Source organism: Triticum aestivum, chromosome 7A (assembly GCF_018294505.1).
Source record: "Triticum aestivum cultivar Chinese Spring chromosome 7A, IWGSC CS RefSeq v2.1, whole genome shotgun sequence".
Lineage (NCBI taxonomy): Eukaryota > Viridiplantae > Streptophyta > Magnoliopsida > Poales > Poaceae > Triticum > Triticum aestivum.
The window spans coordinates 599783238-599789071 of record NC_057812.1 but is presented as its reverse complement, the minus strand read 5'-3'; the positions used below and the strand labels follow the sequence as shown (position 1 = coordinate 599789071).

Below are 5834 nucleotides of genomic sequence, written 5' to 3'. Positions count from 1 at the left end.
TCACCAACAACGTCTACAAGAAGAAGGTTGTGTAGTAGACATCACGAAGTTTGGTTGTAAATTGACAAGATACCAAGATGGGTGCCGAGCAAAAAATGTACAACATTTTGGATGAGGGTCCATATATACTTCCATGAACGTAGGAAGTTCGAGCCCTACAAGTTTGAGAGTAACCATGGCGATGTGTCGATCCAAAAGAGAGGTGGGCCTTCATCCAACTATAGTGCAACAAGTTTTGTGCCACCCTTGAGAACATCATCGGCCGTGTCGTGAGTGGCCTAAGCATCAAAGACATGGTATACAATTCCTTCCCCTTGTTCATATGTGTGTGTCTTGTTGTTTGATGCTTTCTCTCCATTACATATGAATGTATATTGTTGCTTTCATCTTCAAGTGTAGGCATTCCAATATTTGGAGACCTTCAAGGCCCAACATGGCAACAAGCCATTCACCTTGACCCATTGTTGGCCAATGATTTGTGAGTGCCCAAAGATTAAGGAGCAATATGTCACACAAAAGAAAGGTGGGGGGTCATTGGCATTCGTTGAGCCAAGTGAGAAGAAACCAAGGGGAAGACCAACTCCAAGTTAGATGACAAGCGTGATGCTTTGACACTCGCTTTTAAAGAAATTTTGAAGGGGTACATGACCCAAAAGGAAGCGATAGAGGAGAGAAAGCGCCAAGAGAAAGAGGAGAAAATGAAGACCTTCTTTCATGCACAAAAGAAGAAAGTCGAGATCGAGGAAAGCTATGCTCAGACAAAAGCAAACGAGATGAAGCTCATGCTGATCTTGAAGGAAGTGGAGATCATGATGGTTGACTTGAGCAATGTGTCCCCAAGGAAAAGGGCTTGGTTCGAGAAGAAGCAAAAGGAGCTGCTCGAGATAGATGAATGAACTATGGTTGAGGGGTGATTATTTTGAATGTCGGCATGAACTACTGCCGGGATGCATGAACCAGGGCCGAGAGAGGCGATTTTTGTGTGTGTGTGTGTTGGCATGTATGTCGGCAGCTGGCACGTATGCTAGCATGAACTATGGCCACTGGCCATGGATTCTAAATTTATTTGCGCAAAATATGTTTATTGGACAAAATTCGGCTAGGCGGACCAACTAGGTTGGCCAATTGGGCGCATCAGGTTGATTTGGGTGGATGAGGCCGAACGTTGCACCTCTAGCTGACCCAAACGAACAAAAAACAGATCAAATCCACATCCGTATGGCGATATGGGCCGACCAGTTGAAGTTGGCCTTAGACATTTTTTCAAGGATACGCCAAGAATGACATATCGAGATCATAGATCAGAATTTAGTTACAAACTCAACCACAACATAGAATGCCAACACACCACATGCGGACTACTCACTACTATCCGCCCTATCGACCCTACTAGGAAGTGATCCTGTTATCTGTAGTAGTTGTGCCGCCCTCTAGTTTTGGCCCTCAACATCAATCTGTTTGCGCACGTCGTCTACTGAGGGTCAAGCTCCGTTGAACACGATGTCGTTCCTATGCTTCCGCAGCGTCCAAGCCACCAAGATGATCATGGTCTAGATTTCCTTTCTGAACTGCCTTGGAGGGTTGAGCGTGGTCCACCAGTCCACTAGTCATGCATCTCGATGCGGCATCCAGTCTAGCTTGCCCAGTTGTCGGCGATGATTGCCCAAACTTGCTTGGTGAGGACACACCCTAGGGTTATGTGGCTGATGGTCTCAGGCTCTTAATCACAGAAGGGGCACGCTGCCGGGTTTGGCAGTAGTCATCTTTGGAGTCTATCCGCTGTCCAATAGCGGTCTCTTGCCACGAGCCAGGCAATTTTTTTTGAGGATGCCAGTGCCCGTGATTTCCATATTTGAGTCGCAACCCATGCCTCAATCCTCCCATCGAGAGTAAATTGCACGAAACCACCACTTTGAAGGTTAGGTTTGCGAAAAACACTACAATACATTTTTTGGCAGAAAACACCACACCTACGGTAATCTTTATGCAAAAGACACTGATCGGTGGATCGGGCTCAGTTAAGTGAGTTTATGACAGGTGGGGCCCATTTTTTGCCTACGTGGCATGACTTTTTGTGGCAGGTAGATTTTAATCTAAAATTACAAATTAGACCCTAAAATTTTACATAGACACCCCTAAATCAAAAACGAAAAATGCAATTAGCCCCTGCTTCTCGATCTATCGTCGGCAGCCGTGGGTGCAGAACGCCGTCGCCGGCTTTTGGCCGCTCCTCGTGGCCACGGTCGCGAGCAAGGCCCACGAGCTCCTCCCGGCCATGGAGGCGTTCTGGTGATGGCTCGAGGACGCCGCTCCCGTCGTGCTCCCTTACGTGTTGGCCATCTTCGCGGTCGCCGGAGCATCGAGGAATGGCAGCCCGCCCCTGTTGCCTGATCCGGTGCCGGGCGGGGATAGTGGAGGCCGATGTGGCCGGATCCGATTGGGGGCATGACGACGGCGGCCTAGGGAGGAAGGGGCAGGGGACGCCGGCTCCGTCAAATCACCGGCGCATGGTTTCGGCAACCTGTGCCTCGCCCTCGCCAGTGCATGGTGGAAGGCCGCTCCTCGGCGAGGCGGGGAGGGGGGGGGGAGGGGAGGGGGAGGGGGACAGACCATGGGCGGCGTCATGTGCCTCACCCTCGGTGCAGGAACAACGACGGGGGCCTCTGCCAGGATCGGGATGGGGGCGGCCGTGGGACGGGTGTGTGGTCGTGGTCGGGGTCAGGATGGGCCTGGGAAGCAGGAATAAAAATTTAGGGGGCTTTTTCGCATTAAACCTAAACAGTTATGCCACATAGGTAGAAAACGGACCCCATCTGTCATAAACGCACTTAAATGAGCCATATCCGTCGATCAGTGTTTTTTACAAAACATTACTGAAGACATGGTGTTTTTTGCAAAAAAAATATTATAGTGTTTTTCACAAACCTAACCTTCAAACTGATGATTTTCTATAATTTAGTCTCCCAGCGAAGAAGGCCCAGTAGGCCGATCGGGCTGAGAAGCACCCGTTCCCGAACCAGGCAATCGGCATCATGCATCCTTCCTCCATTCACCCGGTTGGTCTAGAAATAAGGTGGATGCGCCATCACCAAGAGTGCTTCTCGTGGTCGCCTCGTAGATGGCCAAGGACTCCTCGGCGACCTGCAGGTTAAATTCACTCCACGGCCTGCCCGGATCCGTCCTAGCAAGCCACGACCATTGCGCCATGAGTGATACTAGTGGTTGAGATGCGCCCCGGGCGCGTCTCTTGAGGTGGGACTATGCGCACTAATTATGCTGCCGTATTTGTTATCGTCTCTATGTGATTACTATGCATATAGCTTTGTACAAAAATGGACCATGTTTCTCTCAGTCATATGGCAATCGACCTATGCTTCACAAATCAAATGCTTTGAAACTTGAGGATACGAATTTCGAAGGGAAGTTTTGACGCATTTACAGATGGATTATCCGTTGAACTACAATTTACATAGTAGTGAATACGTATTTGTTGAACTACAATTTACATAGTACTCATAGTTATTTAATTAAGCTTACCATAGTATCCACTCAACACCCAACTTGAATGACCATGAAAACACAGTACTAATCATATTTGAATCGCTGCACTCAAAAAAACAATGCCATCTTATGGAAGGCAAATAAATTAAGTTCTAATACTTTTGTATTGGCAATAGAAAAGGCAAAGTAACACACTCGAATTACATATTAAAGAAGGAAATAGAGAATGTGTATCTCACTGATCCAAATGAAACATGCTAGTGCTACAATATCATACGCACAAAAATGGGAAAGCACCAAAAACTCTTTGATTGAGAACGTACATGTGCCTCCAGTATTAGTAGTATGAGTGAACGGTGATATTATATACAGAAGGTACTTGCATATTTTTATTTTCATAAAGAAAAATAATGAAAACCAGAGAGTGCCTGCTAAAACAAGGGCAAATATACACTATAAAAGGTCTTCCTTGCATGAGTTACTAACACTACACCATCACAACAGTGCTGTCAGACATGAAGTCATGTCTTCTTTTGTATAATCACCCAATAGTTCTATTGCAATGTCTGGGATTCAAACTCTCTGGGTACATAGAAGAGTAGTAATAAAGGCAACAATAAATAGTGATACAATAATTTACTTTCTTTTGACCTTCAATTTTTATAAAATTATGGTAACCTTTTTCACTGTCAATAGAAGCAAGTAATTCAGCTAATACTAAATCTAACTTAAAGGACTAATTGTAATTAATTGGCTAGACTGCTCACTAGAATAATTTTTTGCAGCCTTCAACCACAAATCGAGCTTTCTTCATGCCCGCTCTCACTTTAGTTCGACTGGCAAGTCCTTCATGGCTGCTCTCACCATTTTAGCTGGTGGCCACCAGCTAGATGCACATAGCACACTGAAAAAAGGTAACTAGAGGAGATATCTCAGTGATGAACTGAACATGCTATTACCGTGAAACCACAAATAACTCACCATCAGATAACTTAATTCTTAAGCTTCCTATAAAGGGGAAAACTTACATGTCAATCCCATACATATAGTCACAACATTTATGCAGCAAATGTACATATAGGAAAAGGTAGAAGGAAATACAGAGAACACAATGGAACAAAAGAAAGTCATTTTTCACCTAAAAGTTATTGTCAAATGCAGCAAGAACATGTGTGCATTTTCTTGAAATGTACATATAGGAAAAAGGCTAAAATAATATATATTACACATTGCAGTGACACATAGTCAGTGATCCTCTGGGCTATTGCATGAGTGGAGAAGCCAGCAAACACGACATAGAAGTCACTTAAAAGGCTATCGCCATATTAGCATGTAGATCAAAAGTATTGAATAGATTGCAATCTGTTGGGTGGATGGGATGAGCTACACTTACTGTCATCTCAAACTGGCCAATAATGCTGAGTGGGCATCAACACCCTTGAAAAGAAATCGTAGTATTTTGGTTTAATCACAAGCTATGATATATACTTCTCACTAACTGGCCATGCTGATCCTTCAATGTAGATCTTGTACCTATCACCCAACACAACAATTTCAGTACCAACGACAGAACAAACAAGTCCCTACCTAGCTTTTAATGGAAGAAAACAAACCTATGGGTGCATAGACTGCCCAAATATGATTTCTTGTATCCTGCCTTGCTCTCTTTGATCCAATCCTAAATGAGAAGGCAAAAGTAAACACTATAATCAGCCATAGGCATCATCAAAATTATTTTCTTTGGGAAAAGGCTATGTTACAGATCGGACGGATTAGAAGAATTCTAAAAGCAACAAGATTTGACAAGATATAATAGGATTTTCTACTTGTGAAAATAAATGGAATGTTAACACTCCCTTCAAGTATAAGTACCTGTTTGTAGATCAGTGTATTTCATTCTTGTTTACTAGAAACATTACACTTGAGAAGCTCTTGCCTTATAGTTGCGATCTCTGGATTCCCTTTCCAGTAAGCATAAGGTTTTCTATCTATCCATCTCACCCTCTTATTTCCAGCATTCAAATCCTTCTGCAGTGCATCCCACAGCTTTATATTGATCTAGGCCCTGTAAGTATAAATCAACAATAGGTAGACAAAGAACACAATAGCCATCTAACTAAAATGATTAGCACTTCATTTAATGCACAAGTACTTTCCCGATTCCATCATCCTACATTCTTAAGAAGTTGATCCCCACTACTAACAATTATCTCAACATGCACACTATCCACATCGCCATCATGCCACATCAGCTTTCATGGTCCTGCATCAGCATCATTGCCACATAAGCTTTCACGGTCCTGCATTCTGTTTTCCTGCCGTGAATGTGATAC

General features: G+C 44.1%; 1 long non-coding RNA gene across 1 annotated transcript; it reads right to left on the bottom strand.

The window, feature by feature from the left end:
* Positions 1-4008: 4008 nt before the first annotated feature.
* LOC123147122 (uncharacterized) lies at positions 4009-5510 on the bottom strand. Its single transcript, XR_006473057.1, has 3 exons — positions 5374-5510; positions 5115-5179; positions 4009-5034 (listed from the first exon to the last, which is right to left on the bottom strand). It is a non-coding gene; the product is annotated as an uncharacterized lncRNA (long non-coding RNA).
* Between the last annotated feature and the right edge of the window lie 324 nt (positions 5511-5834).